The following is an 18,961-nucleotide window of genomic DNA, read 5'->3' as shown; positions in this document are numbered from 1 at the left end:
AGCTCTATGAAATTGGGCCCAGGTTACCTCAGCTGTACGGTTCACGGCAAGAAATCATATCTTCCCACGGGAACATTGATTCGTTTATGAAAGGTTTTTGCATAATACAACTCTCTCATCGGTCAGATATTTTTTCCTGTTTTGATATTTTTTGAGGATCGTTTACCAGAGTTCTTGTGGTTCAGTGTCGGGTTTCGTCACTTCTAGTCTCTTAAAGATGCGGTGAGAAGCATCGGTGACTTGTGGAAAATGAAAGATACTGTAACGGAGGACTTAAAATGCGTAACCAATGACAATATCGATCGCTCCTTGAAGAATTTGTTACATATTTTCTTCACGAGGTTGAAAAAAAGAAGTTGGAAATGCCACGTGTACCTACGCCCTTACACTCGCCATTTTCTACGAATTAAAGTGCCTTTTGTAATTGCCCCCTTTTTCCGTTTTCATAAAACATAATTAAAGGCAGATGTTCTTTTCCCGACTTTCTGGGGTGTGTTATAAGTAATGTTTGAAGCTTTGTATGATGTAAATAATAGAAAGTTAAACTTACTGGTAGATTGTGAGGTTTCTGAAAAGAGCCGTTGTGGTTCGACGTTTCGACTTGTTTACTTTCCCTGTCTTCAAAAGAAACAGTATTCAGGGTTACGTGCTTAAGAGACAGCGGACACCACTCAATAAGAAACCCAAATAAAATTTCACAAATCGAGAACCGCTTTAAGCAGAGTCTTTAAGAAGTAGTTTTGAACCTGAGACACCTTATCAATGTCTGCAGTTTGTGACAAAGAAAACCACCGGTGGCATACACTCTTACTGTAAAATCATCTCTCTCGCTTCCCGGGTCTAACGTGATTTGTGGAAATTGTATTTATCTTGTCTACTTACATGATATCCCATTTGTATTGAACCCGACAGTTGAGTGAAGGGGTCGCAAAGTACACCATTTTGATTTCTTGTCAGGCTTAAATTTGAGGAAGAAATAATAACTGATTTGGTTATTTATACGACAGTCAGAAAGTTAAAGAGGTGTCAGCTTTTCAAAAACTGTTCATTGAAGTATTCGAAACGTTAATATGAAAATGCATGTGCTTTCGTCAACCTTCCTTAGTAAAACATCACTTGGACTGTCTTTTATTTTGAAACAAAATTGATGACAATTAATTTTTGCACACAAACTGCATACACATACATGCGACATGTGGTCCCTTTGATAAGCAGTAGTCTAGTGAGCACGCGTTAATGATACGTTAATGTATTTGCATAGTTTATGTGAAAGGTACTTTAACATTTTCATTTTCATTATATTAGTGAGAGTTCGCGCACAATCAGCCGCTTACAAATAGACGTAATTATCCACCATTTTGCCCACCAGTTTTCCCATTTTGCCAATCAGTAGCTCCAGTACGCATGCATTAAAGCCATTGGACCCTTTCGGCAAACAGTGTTGTCCAAGGCCCACACTTTGTGTACCACAACTTCTATATCAAATAACAAACCTGTGAAAACTTAGGCTCAATCGGTCATCGGGGTCGGGAGAAAACAATGGAAAAACCCACCCTTGTTTCCGCGCGTTTCGCCGTGTCATGACATGTGTTTCAAATAAATCCGTAATTCTCGTTAGCGAGAATTTATATTGTTTTGCTGTTTTCTCAAAAAGTAAAGCATTTCATGGAATAATATTTCAAGAGAAGTCTTTCACCATTGCTTTCTGTAAACCCGGTAAGTTATTTGTAAATCTGTGAACTTTTTTTTTCTGAACCGAAAGGGTCCAATGGCTTTAAACAATTTGCATAGTAACAGGGGGAATAGTGGACTCGTATAAATTGATTTTGTACACCACAGGAAAGGCTTGTAGTACCTTTGGAAAGTAATTTCCATGTTTTAAACTGCGAATCGTATTGAATAACAACCATTCGGGCACATACAGGCGCCATTTTGATTAACAACCATTCTGCGTTGAACAACGTTCACATCGCACTCAAAAGGTTTGCCACTCTGTACGTGATCAAAGCACATGTCGAGCGGTTTGAAGGTGAGGGTTATCCAAACACAGGGGAACCCCACACGGATTAAAAATGAAGGTTCGGCCGCAATATCTCTCCTCGGACTTTCAGGAACAAGAATCCTGCCGTTCCGTGTAGATATGAATTGGGAAGAGACGGGGGAAAATACCAGGTACATTTATAGCATTATCCAATTTAATAGATGTTAAATTTGCATCAGGGATAAAGAATATTAATTTTTTTTTTTACCCATTAACACCGATATATGTAGCACTGTATACTCAGTACTTTCCCCGAGTCCTGTGAAAAAAAAATCACAGGCATTTTACTCGGGTGGGATTCGAACCCACGACCTTTGCATTTCTAGAGCAGTGTCATACCAACTAGACCACCGAGATTGCCTGGTCATTGCAAAGGTCGTGGGTTCGAATCCCACCCGAGTAAAATGCTTGTGACTTTTTTTTCACAGGACTCGGGAAAGTATTGAGTATACACTGCTACATACATCGGTGTATATGGGTAAAAACATTTCTCTCTGGCGCTAATTAGGGGTCTGTACAGTCTGTCACTGTAATGCTTAATGTTCGAGCCCTAATTTGTTTCCACTGAGCCGTTTTTAAGCGTTCACTTATTGGTCATTCCATCTGAAATGGAAAATACATGATTCTTATTACAAGATTTTAAAGGATATGGCACCTGGAAGCAAATGACTTGTTCTGACTGTGTGTCGAAATCCATGCTTGCAGCTGCAACTAGACTTGATTCAAGTCTAATTCACGTGTGAGAGGTTGCCAAGTGTATCGCGCTCGCCTTCAAAATGTGGTCCAGATTGGGGTATGCATGCACAGAGCATCACACAACACAATATTATTCTGGGGATGGGGATGGCACGGGATTGGGACTTGAGTCAAGTCTAAGCTGCAACGAGATCAGCACCAGATTGAGATATATGGCGTGAACTTGTGATGACCACCGCTGCAGCACAATTTAGCAGAATTATTTTCAAGCGAACAAAACAAATCTACAGGAAAATTAAAAATTACTGCCGGATGCTTTTGTAAATCAAATTAAGTCGATGAAGAAACTAGATTGAAAGAGCTTATCCCAAAAGGGATCATCTAACCCCAAGTTTTAATCAGGACAATGTGATTGTCATGTCTATATTATTTCTGTAGCATTGTAACTCATAGATGAAATATGGCTATACTACTTGTAACTTTGCATAATGTTATGAATGGAGCAAAACTTAAAATGATCGATCGCATCGTAAAAAAAATCTGCACCAAATGAAGGTCTCCTCTCGCTACTCACGGAACTAATTTTCTGCGTGCGTGCAAAGTGAAAAGATTGATTTTGCAAAATTGTACAAAAGAAACCTTCATATGGTCAATAAACCTTGTAGTTATTAAAGACATTGCATGGCCACTTACGGCCTTAATCAATTTTTTGTAGTATTTTTTTCGTACAAGGGTAAACGTTACGATTTGTCCTTAAAAAAAAAAAAAAAAAGCAATAGGACAGCCTTTTGAAATGTCTTTCTCGTAAAATAGTTTACATATTCTGATTTATTCATTTTATTTTTAAATAGGAAATCTTTACGCAGAAATATTGTATCAACAAAGGTGCAATTTGTTAAAATGTTTCCTCTAACTGCCCCTAATAATATGTGCAAATCACATCCACTACTAGACCCCGCATGCATGACAAAAGAGAGTATACTGTTCGAAACGTCGAGACCAAACCAGCTCTTTTCAGAGCCAACACTCACCCTAAGAGATCTACACATGGTTGGTACCCGCAAGTTTACTATTTATCTATAGTTCCTTCCTAGAGTCGTATTCGTGTACAACTATTGTAAACTCTGCAATACAATTACCTCTGTTGTCCAACAATGCAAATTGTATGGAAGTCAAGAGGCACACGGTCAAGGCCAGTTCGATTGATATCAACTCGAGGCCGACCATTGATTTTGTTTTTGTACATTGACACTATCTTTGCAATTAGTTAAAAGTGAAAGCACCATGCAGATGATGTCACAAGGCATTCTTAAAGGAACACATTGCCTTGGATCGGGCGAGTTGGTATTTGAAAAGAATTTGAAACCATTTGTTAATATAAAGTTGATATGATCAGAGAGATGTTCAAAAAAGGTAGAATGTAATGACCCACAAAATATGCCTTAATTGCTCGGTTTTTCTGTTACGTCGTGAACTATAACACGGCACGCCATTTTGTGAAGTTCACAAAATATAAAGAAAATTTGAATAACAAACGGTTTTAAATGCTTTTCATGAACCAACTCGCCCATTATACGGCAACGTTTCCCTTTAATAAAGAGATGGGTGCGAGGCTGACATTTTGTCAGATCGGTGAAGTAGCGGAGGCCGAGTGCATACAACCGTGAGTTGAGTGACATTAAGCCCTAGTAGATAACGGCCATAAAAATGTCCAAAACCAAACAGCCCGCTAATAAAGTGAAGATTCTGAGGCCATACATAATAACGTAATGTAGTGTGGGAGTTTGGCGTCACAATATGACGTCATCGTCGTGCGTCCGTTAGACACACTGCACAAAGACCGGTCGCACCACCGTTCGTGCATCACCCTTTTCTACATCATTTCATATCAGAATGACCGTTCTTTTGGCGGGATCATTGGCCCTTATTGAAAAACTACGGCTTGGGCTTTGGCCTCCTAGTTATGTTTAGCCAAAGCCTTAGCTAGCCTAAGCCAGACTTGTAGCCGAAGCAGGGGCTTCCAAACGGACATACTATGGGATAGAGAAGTCAATGTACGTAACTGTAATTTCCCACCACAAATCCCGATGGGTAAATTGCCTACGAGTGTCCGTGAACTATCATGCGTGATGACGGGTAAAAGGTCACTGCCATTTTCTTAAATGCTTCATTTCGTGTTGCATCAAAGAGTTTATACGCCTTCTATTTCCCTGATAGTTTGGTTGTGGATAGTAGTGGTCAGTCTTTGTACAGAAAAACCGGTGTTAATTTTGCTTGATAACCTCTGATCCAAGTTGAAAGGAGAAAGCGGTGGTTGACCTAAAAATTTGTCAGTGTATCTAAACACCTTTCTTTGTGCACTCTGAGAGAACTTTGGACTTCGGTTTTCTTAGATGTTTGGCTTGATTGCAAACTCAATTTTCTGGTTTCCGAAAACTACCTTTTGAAATGAAATTTCCACAGGTTAGTTGTTTGGTAAAAAAAAAAAACTACAACTAGTGTTTTGAATCAAACGGAGGGTTTCAAATACCAAAATATGAAATCCCTTTAAAGCTATTATACCGTGGAGGAAAGGACACTTCGACATGGCTGAATGCAGACAAAAGAAACGTATTCACATTCTGCATGTTACCCCCCCCCCCCCCGATGTCATCACATAAAGGTTAGTTAATAACAGACGTGCTAACATGTATAGCTTGAAATGAAGAAAGTAGATGCAAGGGAACACTGCCTCATGTAAAACAAGATTACTATCCACTTCGGTGGTCTCATGTACAGGTTTCTTTAATTTTCAAGAGCAACCATTATAAGACGTCTTAAAGGCACTGCTCCGTGAAGATAATCTACCCGTCTTATCTCTGATAATACTTCTAAGCTTCAACCTTGACCCCATTGATCTAGATGACCTGCTTCATTAAGTCATCGTATTATAACCACCCTATACCAATAGTAATAACACGCATAAAGACTGAATACAGACTGAGTGTTAATAATGCATTTGCATTCCAAATTGTTTCCATACAGCTCTCAGTAATTGTTATGATGAACTTGTAATGAAATGATATTATTTTTCATTTCCATGTCAAGATTGAACACATAGCAAAATAGTTTTTCTCAAAGATATAATTATTTTTACAAAGGTGAATCTGAAATTATCATCACCTGAGTTTCTCATTTGATATCTTTTATGAACCAATTCCAATCTCGAAATTGAAGTCGTAACTCTTTGGAACTTGCATCCCACAGCGTTTGGGGAATTCTTGTTACACGGTTGAATGGCTAATTAAATCCCTAGAAATGTGTGCACCAACATCAACTGACCACAGTAATTGCACCATACAGCGCGTGTTATGTTGATGTTGCTGATGAAAATTGTATGAAACTTGATGATGTGTCAATACTGCACTGTCAGTTACTGTGACCAACGCCATATTGTAGAGTTTTAGTTAAACATAATGTAAGAGATCATGAGAATTGATCTCCAAGTGACTAAAGGCCATTAGAGTTTTAGATAACAAAATAATGCACATGGGATCATCAGAAATGTTTCCCATGAAGATATGCTTAAAAACATGATTTGTAAAAACCATTTGTGAGAAATTTAATCCAGTAATAATTATTTGAGATGTCTAATGAGATTAGTTTAACAATTCAAATTGGGTTGGTTTGAAACTGTTCCAGAATTGCAAAGGTCGTGGGTTTGACTCCCACAAGAGTGAAATGTCTCTGATTTTCTTTTCACAGAACTCGCGGGAAAATACCGAGTATACAGTGCTAACATACATCGGTGTAAACAGTAAAACCAAGTATTCTTGATTATATCTCCGATGCAAATTTAACATCTATAATATATTAGCTCTGGTTTAAACATTACAGTCCATACTCCTGACGAACTAAATCTCAACTGAACTTTATGATAATTGCGCAAATTGTGTGCCACACCATAAAACCGTGTTTTGAGTTATATACCATCGCCACAATGCATTGTGAACTGCGTACAACCCCCTTGATGAACAACCTTTCTTTCCCAACGTCATCGCTGATATCTTTAGGGGAAACCGGTCGATGCACGACACATGGCACGCGTGTTTCCATGCTATGTTTGTACGGACAAATTATTCGCGGCCCAGTTCTGGCGACGAAATGAGCAATGGTGTCAACAACTCAGGGTGTCAAGAGTTGAAAGGCTGAACTGACGTTTCATAACTTGCAAATTACATTAGACCCGAATAAATTTAACAACGTTCTCTTTTCTGTTATCGTGCATTGCTTTTAAGGTGAGATTCGAACCGGCGTCCAAAGAGGTGGACACTAAAGCACAAAAAAGTTATTTCGATACATGCTGTGTATTGCTGCTATATGCCTGTTTTGTATGTAATGTAGTCCTTTACACAGGGAAGACAAATTTCATGTTTTTTTTATCATGACAATCAAGATTTTTAATCTTTATCCTTAAAACAAACCTTGAATCCAAATTTGATTTACATTTTTTTTCTTTTTAGTTTCATGGGAAAATGCAATTACAGGTATACCTGTTCATGTTTCAAGTTTACAGAAAATGCGTAGGAATAGTATGTGATGAATATCTTAGACTTTACAGCGCGTTATGGAAAAAAAGCGGGGGGAAATTCAAATACAATTTCAGTTACGATGCCAGAAAGAATTTTTTTTCAGGAAAACGGAAACAAAAAATTAAAACATTGTGTCTACTGACTTCCCCTGTAGTTTGTCTGATTTACGTTCCTTAGGAATGCACTACAACAAAACAAATATTTCGTAAATATTATTACACCCCCGAACAAAGATATTGACAAAATAGAGACACCTCCAATATAGGGCTAGATAGCTCAGTTGGTAGAGCGCCGGCACGTTAATCCGGAGGTAGTTGGTTCAAATCCCACTATAGTCAATTCTTTGTTCAACCCCCCAAAATCATAAACATTATTAGATACATTTGCAATCACCCAATGATCAGCTTGGCTTTAGTTTACAAAGTACAAACAGGTGGTTATCAAAGTTGAAGAGTAGAGAAAAAGCTGTGTGATTCCTTCAAATAAATCTCAAAATCACCCCTAATTACGTCTAGTCAGGGGCAGTCTAATATTGTTCTGTTAATTGTCGTTTATTTCCGGAGGTAGATGCCCTCGTTAATCAGATCCTTTTCTCTAATTTATTTAAAAGCTCATCCCTTGCCTACTAAACGCTGTATTGATCAGCTTTGTGTAGAATACACCCTTCAAATAAACACAGAGCAATCGCTCGGGGTTTTTGTACACATTTACATAATGCCAGACTAGCGTCCATAAGTTATTTAATTTAAAACCAACAAGGGTGTATGTATTTTGCCACCGGTCTCCTCCGATTAATAACTCTGTATTTCCCTCGTCTAATCATCTTCATTAATAATTTTTCCATGAGGAATCCGAACGGAAGCGCACAGGCAGTTTGTGTCCTCAAACAATAATGGTTCGGTCCATGGTTTATAGAACCCACAGTCTATACCCGAGCTCTCCCTGCGTCCGGCTCAATATTCCCGAAGTGACACGCAAGTGACAGCACGCATGTAGCTACGCGTGTTCCTGCATTGAGTAAAGCCCCTAGATCTGGGAGGGACGACGTATGACACAGCAAACGGATCACACAACGTGAATATTTATGTGTGTGTATATATACATGGCGTTTGCTTGGGAGCACGTGTGGTAGTTGCAGATTTATATTATACCGGGAACCATTACTGTTTCTACACCTCTGGATTTCTTAGCTCTCTGTGGCGTGGGTAGAGGGTACAAGCATCATGTCCGGGTCGTCCGGGTCCGGGAAGGACTCGCCGTCTCCTCGTCATCACCATCCCCATCGGGGGAAATTCGAATTCAGGAGTTGTAGTTTTGAGGGGAAATATCCGTCCAGGTAGGCAGAAACTTCTGGTTGATTTTGTGTAGTGTTATAAGCGCAACGCCTCTGTAAAGTGCATGATGAATGTTGTTCAAGCACTGGTATTAGGGGTAACCGTAGTTGGCATCATGTTCGGGCCAGGGCGCTTTGGGGCATCGGGGCAATGTGATAATCAGAGGGCATCGGTGCAAACCGACTGGTAGGAAATGTTTTGCACGGTAATTTTTTTTTAGCGAGCAGAAACAGACCGTCAAGCAAGAGATGCTATCAGAGTGCATGGTATCCTAATTGATATTTGCCAATCCAATGAAACTTTCTTGCCTTGATCAATGTTGCCGAGGTTCGCTTTACCCATGTGTCACTGCGTCAGACAAATACACGCTGCTAGACTTTACATAACCTACAGAGTCTTAATGCATGAATAACAAAATAATAATATGTATATTAATTTTGGTTTTAACCATATACACCGATTTGTGTCGGGATACAGTGCTAACACACATCGGGGTACATGAGTAAACCTAAAAATTGTATATTCAACATCCCCGATGCAAACTTCCATCTATTAAATATTAATGTGTAAGTTTTATTAATGTTGCGTGCACAAACATGTATGACAGCAGCCCAATAGTCGAGCTGGCCAGCAGCCACAGCGTGTGTTGTCGAAGAAACTTTCCTTTGAGTTAAAAGCCTCTACTGCAAGGATATCAAAATGCAGATGTTAGATAATTCACACTCATCTGAATTACATGAGTTATTTGCGCTGCCGAGTACACCGACCCACCGTGTTGAGAGGGTTGAAATTTGAATACATTTATATAAAGCCGACCTTATCCAATGTCATTGTCCTGAAATGCTTCAATTTCTGTAGATGGATTTTTTCCATTAAATGATGAGAAAGTTTACCCTTCGCATCTTGAATAAGGTTTAACCTTATAATAGTCTTTCACAAGACATGGGGTTTAGTCTATTTTTGTCGCAATGTAGTAATTTAAAATAACAGTTTGAGATCATGTGTAGAGTAGGCACGACGCTCAGGTTTGGTGTGCCTCGGGATACCATTGCATGTTTATAATAGATGACAGGAAATTTAGAATAATATTTGATCCAGAAAACTAGGCCTTGTAAAAACCTGGATTTCATGTTAATAGGAAGGCCGTATTTGCTGTGATGGTTTATCTAAATATGTGAAAGCGAACGTTTTTAATCCCTTATACGTCACACAGTCACTTCCTTTTAACGTCTGTATTAGTGTTGAGTGTGTTATGTTGATTGGAGTTTAACACGACACCACTGTAATTGTTACGGGCGCATTGTTTTTAAATTCTCTGCACACACAGGTAAATGGTATGTTACTAGTAGGCTGTGTGAAAATGTAACCAGGTAGCCGTGTATATGTGCGTTGTTGGGCTATAGTGACTATAGTACTTGCGAGATCTCAAAATGTCTGTCTTGGAGTGGAAAACAATATCATCAGTCGATACATGCAGTCTGCGTTTGGAGTCCCAACTATTTATTCACACGGTGTATATAAGTTCCTCATCCGTGGGCACTGCTCGTGTACATCTGGCTTTTCCCCTCCCAGCAACGAGTCCATTCGATTTGGAATAATCATGCGTGCAAACGCGGAGATACCAAACGGTGAAGGGAAAGTGCATACAACCATGATACAACAGGCTTGTGATTACCTTTTCGTAGAATGATTACGTCTCCCCACGGTTGGCAAACCAGTTGGGTGAACTTCACATCATTTCTGAGTTAGCTGCTGCAAACAACTTACCAACCAAAAAGACCGATGGTATAAATGAAAAAAAAGAAGGTAAATGGCCTGACGTTTCAACCATAGTCTCTCTCTCGAAAATGTCTTTTGTTATAACACGAACTCTCTTAATGTAAAAGAGTGAAAGATTCACGTTTTTGTCTCTTGTCCGAGAGGTGTCTTTTTCGCTCTTTAGAGAGTGAAAGTCCATCTGAATGTGAAAGTGGTATGAACGATCACTCTAAATCGAGTTGAAATTACTTTGTTTTCACTTTAAAAAGAGTTGTCACCAATATGGCTCTTTACAAGAGTGGTATGGTGGATAAAATGAGTGGTTTCTCACTCTTTTAAACTCAGAGAGAACCACATAGTCTGTTTGTCCACATAAATGACCGGCATCGCCTTATTAACAATCAGGTGCTCTCTCTCTGTCTGAATAATGGGTGCATAAACTTAAAACTACCTTCTATACCCTTGAAGTGATTAGACGTCAGGATGTGTCAGCTAATCAGTCCGTTGGGCTGGTCAGACCATAGAGAAAGGACTCCGACTGTCGGCGTGATTAGCACTGATCCAATTCTTCTCAGTTCAAACAACGGAAACTCCGAAAGAATACAGTGTAATCAGGGGAAGTGTTGGCCGTTGTTATGAGCAACAGTTTCGTTCGTCTTCTTCAGGCACGAGGGGAAGACTATACAGACACCGAACCCAGGATTCGAGGATCTCACTTCACCAGGCATGAGAGAAAGACTATATACATACACTGTACCCCAATAGAAGATCCACTGAGATAAAGACATGCCTTTTGGATAGTTTCGGTTGTTGTTGTTTGTGTTTCTGCTGTTTTGTTTTTTTTGGGGGAAAAAAAAGTTTATTCAAAAGGTCTTAGGTAAATTTAGTTTGTCCATTAGTTTGATGATTTGGGCTCGGGATGAAATCGTCCAGACTTTTATCTGAGTTCAGACTTTTTAAACTGTCGTTGAAATCAAGATGCTGTGTTTTCCTCAAAATTTAATATTTTGGTGATCAAAAGGTACATTTACTATACTTTTTTCAATGTATCTTCTTAGATCTGTTTTTACGGTTTCAGAGTTTTTTTTTTGTCAGCAATGACTCTCGTCCCTGTTACAGGAACTTGAAGTAGTAGAAGAAGACTTATTCTTGTTGGTTTGTCACATTGTAGTCTTTATTAAAGGGATGACAACCCAGATCAATGAAGAAAACATCTCGTGGTCATCTTTTGTGCTGGCGTAGACAGTCCAAGAAATCAAGGTAGCCTTTTAGCGACTAATATCATTTAGCATTTTGACAAAAGACTCCGCTAAAGGGTTGAAACCTCAGTCCATTACCACAGTTTGCCATTTATACAGGTGATCTTATTTGGTGAGAAGATTGCAACATCCAATTCCAATCTTCTTCTTTAAACTAACAAAATCAAGAGGGAGAGGAAAGGGGGAAAGAGGAAATGACTTTTTAAACTCATTTGCAAGCAAGGCCATTGCTTCAAGCCAAACCCACATTGGGTCCCAGAGTGTGAGAGGCAGACCCATTAGTATGCTATGACATAATACTCTCCACTTCACATACTCGCGTTACCTGTAAGATCAACTGTCATATTGCACTAGCGTCATTACATTTTGCACTAGATGAATTTCACTCTCCATATAAAAGTTGCTCAAAGAAAGCTGGGATATTATCACCGCAACTCAAAACGATAATATTTAGTAAATACAGAATGCACTTGGTGAAACTTTCTTGCAGATAAACCTGTCAGTACTGTCAAATAGTACTGCATTCAGAAAGGGAATATTTCATAGAAACACCTGTTATCGTATAGGCATATGAACCATTAAACAATGGCATTTTTTTTCCTTACCCGTTCCGCATAAAAATGTAAAATATTCCAGTGGGAATTTCAATTATAAAACACTTAAGGAAATTAAGGTAAAATTTGCGGTAACATCTTTTAATCCATTAGAGAACAATTTAAAAACTGAAATGCAATTCTTTTAGATTTCTGTTAAATTGGTATTTATTACTCATTTATTCAGAGAATAACAACTCTTCCAAGTAACCTGATTTTCTAGACACAAGAATAATAACTTAAAAGCATTGCATCAATAAAAGTCCATTCTCCTTATGCGCCGTGTGGGTTCAAATTTCAATGAAATAAAAGCTCTATAAATAAATAAATGTTTGTCGGTGAATATGAATACCGGTTGTTCAACCGGAAGTTAAAGGCACTGACTAGTATTCTAGTCACTTGATGTATTCCAAAATATGCATAACATTACCATCCTGTGAAAATTTGGGATCAAATTGGTGGTCATCGAATATGCAAGAAAGAAAAATAAGAAAAAAACTCTTGTTGCACAACTTTGTATGCTTTCAGATGCACAATAGAAGGCTTCAGATTGAGCGTGAAATATCCTCTTTTCAAAAACTACGTTGCTTCAGAGGGAGTAAGCCGTTTCTCACAATGTTTTATGTTATCAAAAGCTCTCCATTACTCGTTACCAAGTTGGTATGCTAGCAATTATTTTGAGTAATTATCAACGGTATCCAGTGCCTTTAAACCGGGAGTTAAATGACCTGGACTGTTTGTGTTGAGTTTGTATTATATAAATAAATATTACAGTGCTTACATTTAGAGCCCATTAATAACAGACTGTGGGGGAGAGCTTTGCCAGGAGACAAAGACAATACAGTTGTTTTTAGTGATGGCAGACTTTACGAACAGAGTGATTACAAGACTAAGGCCGTGTCCGAAACGACGACTTCGGCTACAGCTACGTCTAGATCAGCGTGTCTACCAGTGTTGAAGAATAGGCAGACGCGCGCGATCTAGCCGTAGCTGTAGCCGAAGTCGCCGTTTCGGACACGGCCTGAGTTAAGAATAACAGTGCCTTTTGAAACTGCTTATACAGAAGCGCGTTTAAGGGAACTGTCACACGAGACAACTTGGACACGTTTTAATTAAAAGTCCACCACATCCTAAAAAAAGAAGAATACAACACCATGTACTACTCACAAGATATTCAAATGACATGCTATGTACCTTTATTATGGTGCAGCCATCTTCAATGTCTCTATTTGATACCGATGTTACCAAACCGAGGCTGGAAGAACAAAATAGTCTGGTTCCTGTTTGCAAAATGACTTATATAGCATTCATTATTGTTATTGGATACTAGGAGCATGACCAATATGGAGGCAGCATGGTGCAGGTTTATAGGCAGTTTGATTGACATTTAAGTTCACATTTTTGACAAAACGGTCGTATAGTCCTTCATGGTACTTGAATGTTCTGAAAAAAGGCACGTCCAGGCATATGGAACACGAATTACAGCAGCAACACTTCATATAGGGCGAGTGATGTCTCCGAAAACAATTTCTGACAATGCGGTCACGTCCTTTAAAGGCACTGGGGTCGATTTCACAAAGAGTTAGGACTAGTCCTAGGAGATATACAAATTGCATGGATAGTCCTAAGTCCTAAGATAAGACTAGTCCTAACTCTTTGTGAAATCCACCCCTGGAGACCTTTGGTACTAAAAACATACACAATAATACAACTTTATTTGTTCATGAGCAATAGAGAGCTATTGATTGTTTAAAACATTGTGAGAAATGGCTCCCTCTGAAGTATGTAGTTTTTGAGAAAGAGGTAAATTCTCACTTAAATATTTGAATCTAAAAAAAAAAAACCTTCAAATCTGAAGCCTTTTTAGCCAGCTGAAGCACACTTATTTGTGCAAAAAGGTGTTTTTCCTCAAACACTTACTGTGCAACTTCGATGACCAATGGAGCCGAAATTTTCACAGATTTGTTATGGTACAGATAATATGTTAAGATACACCAAGCGAGAACACTGGTCTTAGACAATTACCAAACGCAAAGATATCCCTTTATTGAGGACCTACTAGGCTAGGACTCTTTAGAAGTTATCAAAAACGTAACGCAAGTCAGGATGAGTAACTAGTCCTTACTCGAGATCAATCTAGTCTTAACTCTTTGTGATATCAACCACAGTGCCTTTAACCTATCCTGGAGCCACCTGCAGTTACATGATGAAAGAGTGATTTTAAAACCTCTGACAGTGTATGTGCCTTTGTTGCTCTCTCTCTGTGTCTATACATCCAAGCCGAGAGATTGCTGTCCACAGTCGATGCTTCTCGTCTCATCACGAAATGGAATCCTAGACATTCTCTCTATTGACATTAGATCACGTCAGAAATCCGGCTTTATATTCTAAAAGTTCATTTAACTTGAGTGCAGTAATACTTAACTGTCCGTTCACATTGATGGCTGTGTCTCTCTCTTTTCCTTTGAAGACAGTAGACACTAATGGTAACTGTCGAACACTAGTCTTTACAGTTCGTGTATCTCAACATATGCATAAAATAACAGACCTGTGAAAATTTGAGCTCAATCGGTCGTCGAGGTTGCGAGATAACTGTGAAAAAATAAAACACCCTTGGCACAAAGTTGTGTGCTTTCAGAAACTTGATTTCGAAACCTCAAATTCTAAACCTAAATCAAATTCGTGGATAATTATTTTTTTCTCGAAAACTACAGTACTTCAGAGGGAGCCGCTTCTCACAATGTTTTATATTTTAACACCCCTTGCAAGTATTCTGCCTGCTCATTGGTTTAGAGCGCGTCACATGACATGTCTAAGTTTTGCTAGACGACGGCCGTGTGATAGTGCGTCGGTTTGCCATGCGCTAGTCCGAAGACTAGCACACGGCGCCGTGCGCTAGTCCGACAGACTAGCACACGGCGTGCAGTACCCAGACGTCCATTGCGTGTACGAGGATGATAAATTAATAGTCTGTAACCATTTCGGACTGCACTACACTACATTGAACACAGTAAGTAAAAGTGTTTGCAATCTGTATTCGCGTCGTCCGTGGATTGTAGCATTCAGGTCTGTAACTTAATAATAATAGTACAGTATTTAGAAATGTTTGGGGTGTTATAAAACAAATATTGACTGCTTTTACTCGTGCAATGGTTAAAAACTATGACTCCCTCGGTGATCCCCGGAGCGTTCTATTTTCCCTCGGCTTCGCCTCGCGAAAATAGAACGCTCCGGGGATCACCTCAGGAGTCATAGTTTTAACCATAGCACTCGAAGCAGTCAATATTTGTATACTATCAACCTCTCCCCATTACTCGTAATCAAGTAAGGTTTTATGATAATAATTATTTTGATTAATTGCCAATAGTGTCCACTGCCTTTAAATGTTGTCTCCAATTTAACAACATATACAAGAGAAAACTGCCTTGCTCGTGTGTAACCATCACACTCTTCGATACTTAAGTTCTCAGTGGCCTTTAATTTCTATTCAAAGCGGTACTTACTACCTATCAAACTGAGAAATGAGACTTCATACGTGCGTGCAAAAACCAACTCAAAACCCACCACTTCCAATTATTAATTTAGTTGTTTCACGTCTGTTTACTTGTATATAGTTCCCATAACTCAGCTTATCCGTGCATTATACGCATTCATTATTATTATTATCACTTCGTACTCATGTGGAAGCAGAAAGCTAAATATTCACAGTAAATAATCATTTGATAACCAACGAACGAAGAAAAGCAAACAATATTATTGTTAAGGCGAACATTATCTTTGGAAACATGAACCTGCGTTCTATAACGGTGCCGAGTTTAAGTAAATGTCATATTCAAAGAACTCTCGCTGTAAGTAAACGGATTTAAACTGATGAACAACGCACGTGGCTCTTTCTCTCAGGAATATCCTTTAGAAGGACAAAGATTGAGTTACCCGAAGCGTTCAAACACGACGATTTGGCATCAGAGCGCGAAAATGTTGTCACCTCCCCATGTTTTTTATTTTATTGTTTTCTCGAGTACCGTAACCATTTCCCTGGAGTGAGTTATCAAGCATACTCTCCCTTCTTATCCATATGCTAAGTCTACCGTGTCGTTTGGACACCCTAAACCGGTCATGATCTTGCAGGAGTCCATTATTTCACCGGTAAAGTACTTTTCAATGGCCCTTGCCTGTGGCCGAGCTGGAGTGGCCCGGGGGACCGTAGCACGCTTAAGCGAGGAGGATGGCAATACATATAAATACAGCAGGAATGAATATCTAATAACATATTGCATAATTTTTGATTATGATAAGAAATCTATTAAGGGTCCAATATCTTCCTACGCAAAGAAGGTTATGATGCGGAGATATTTACCTGCTGTATAAACACGTATTCGGGATCTGATATTTTCTTACCGTTAAATGTAGAGATCTTACATAAATTCACTTATATTTCGTTCAGTTAAATAAAAAAATAAAAAAATAAAAAATAATCAACATAAAATGAAAGCAAAAGTAGAACTGTATTGACCAACAGACAGTTGAGTCCAGCCGAGGTTCAGTAACCCATCAACTGCTTGCAAAGTATAAATAATGAAATCGCTTATCTTTTGTTACCTTTTGGTATTATTTGTATTTCCAAATAAAAAAAATATATTTTACAACTAATTATTAAAGAATAAGGTTTAGGTGCATCTTGCGTCTCTGCGGCATCTACTATATTTTTAGGCACCAAGAGAACGCGGTATTCATTATGTTTTGGGCTATGTTGAGACCCAGTCATTAGACTCATGTCTAGTTTGACTTGTCTTCCCTATGCTATCGCAGGTTCTATCTCAGGCCCAATATGTAATAAACAGAGCTAGAAACATCTTGGAGGTTATTCAAGACAAATTCAATATAGACCTTGTATTACTTCTGTTTACCATGAAGAGTGCCCTTGTTGTACATTCCATGGCCTTTTTGACAGGCGAGATACTACTCAGATCAATTGTGAAATTTGACAAGTTGCGTCAAATTTTCCACATAACTTAGGAATTGTTAAATTATGCTGTAATGAGATTGTGTGCCCTCTTCTTCACATCAAAAATTTATACAAATCAGAAAGTGCAATCCCCGTTTCAAGTTGAGTTCTTCCATTGAGCTGTGTAAAAATCGTTCCTGCAGAAAGTCCAAACCTTGTGGCTCTTTTGTAAACATGTGATGTCAAATCGCGTAGGTTTGATGGTTTGTGTATATGTCCCCTCATCTTCCATGTCTCTGACGAGAAGTTAATAACCTGTTCGGTGTGGATGTAAAATCGTGCGGGCACATAATTGTGAATATCTGGTATAAAGATCGCATGAATTTTCTATTACACGGGAAGGATTTTGCTGAGTTGGATGGAGCCTAGTCATCCCGTACATACAACTGGGCCCAATGTGATAGAGCTGCTTAAGCAGACAATTATGCTTACAGAAATTGTGCCAAGCAGAAATGTGCAATGTACCAGTCAACAATTATACACGTAGCATGGTTATTTGGATGGTAAACTTCTTCTGGTAAGCTTAAATTTGTTGGGGTTAGCTACTTGTGTGCTTTGCTCTATGAAATTTGGCTCTGGACTGGTTTCTAATATCAACGCAGCAAAGCATCTAAATTTGCTCTTAGACATACTTTTCAATTATCAGCAACACACAGTTGACTAATGATGAATTGCATGTGTAATAGAAAACATACTGCCAAATACTTCCTTTGTCTCAAGGATCCGATTGAAACGAATGTGAATGGTCCACATGATCATGTTAATATTTAACAGGAAGCGTCTTGAGACGAGGCTATCAAGAGTAATAAATGAGGGTTGCACAACAGCACCGGATCAAGGTCGTGTTTCTTACGCATTACATTCGGGTCTCTTAGACAACTGTCGACTGTCTTGGAAAAGTAATTACCCATGGTTCTGAAATGGTCTGTAATTTGGTGAAAAAGGTTTCCTGGTTTAGAAATTGATTTGGAGAAAAAAGAAAAAAAAATGTAACTATTTTAAAAGTACCAATCAGTTTTCTCAGCAAACTGTCGACTGTCTCGGAAATTAAAAACTGACCCCCTCGTGGCAAGTGATTTCTTGAAAAGTTTTTTAGCAAAGATTAATTTTAATAAAACGTGTAAATTTTTCTTTGTTAAAAGTCATACCAATTTGAAAAGTACAGTGATCAGTTTTCTCAGCCAACTGTCAACTGTCTTCGGAAATTAATTTCTCATGCCTTTAAAATGGCAAGTAACTTCTTGAAAAGTTTCTTTTAACAGAGAGTAGTTTTTAATAAAAACATGTTAATTTTCCTCTTTCAAAAAATCCTACCGAGTTTAAAGTTAAGTTTTGCACTGACGTTCTTGATGGAAAACCACTCGATGGAAGATTGTCAGTTATAGAGAAATCCGCTTAGAGGAAAGACAAGTCCGCTTAGAGGAAAGACAAGTCATAATTGTGACAGAAATACTCTAGGATTTTGTTTCTCTCGGGACCTTAAAGCTTTCAGTTACCGGAAGTTGAGAGTGCTTCATACGCTAATGCCACACAATCCTAGCAGGTAGAAACACGGTGTGGGACATGCATATCCACTCGTTATCGTTGTTTTACCATGACATGAGTATTTCCATGTGAATCAAATTTCTCAAAGGGATTTTTTTGTCCTGTCACCGACACGATACGGGAAAAGAAAACCATACCTTACAGCGGCGCTTTTTGTTT

The 18,961-nt window shown here is 38.7% G+C and overlaps 1 non-coding gene across 1 annotated transcript; it reads right to left on the bottom strand.

The window, feature by feature from the left end:
* Positions 1 to 2,325: 2,325 nt before the first annotated feature.
* On the bottom strand, positions 2,326 to 2,398 carry Trnas-aga. Its single transcript has one exon. It is a non-coding gene; the product is annotated as a tRNA-Ser (tRNA).
* Positions 2,399 to 18,961: the final 16,563 nt, after the last annotated feature.

The sequence above is a fragment of the Asterias rubens genome, chromosome 19, assembly GCF_902459465.1.
Source record: "Asterias rubens chromosome 19, eAstRub1.3, whole genome shotgun sequence".
In the NCBI taxonomy this organism is placed as follows: Eukaryota; Metazoa; Echinodermata; class Asteroidea; order Forcipulatida; family Asteriidae; genus Asterias; species Asterias rubens.
Note: the sequence above shows the minus strand (reverse complement) of the source record. Positions and strands in the feature narration are given on the sequence as shown.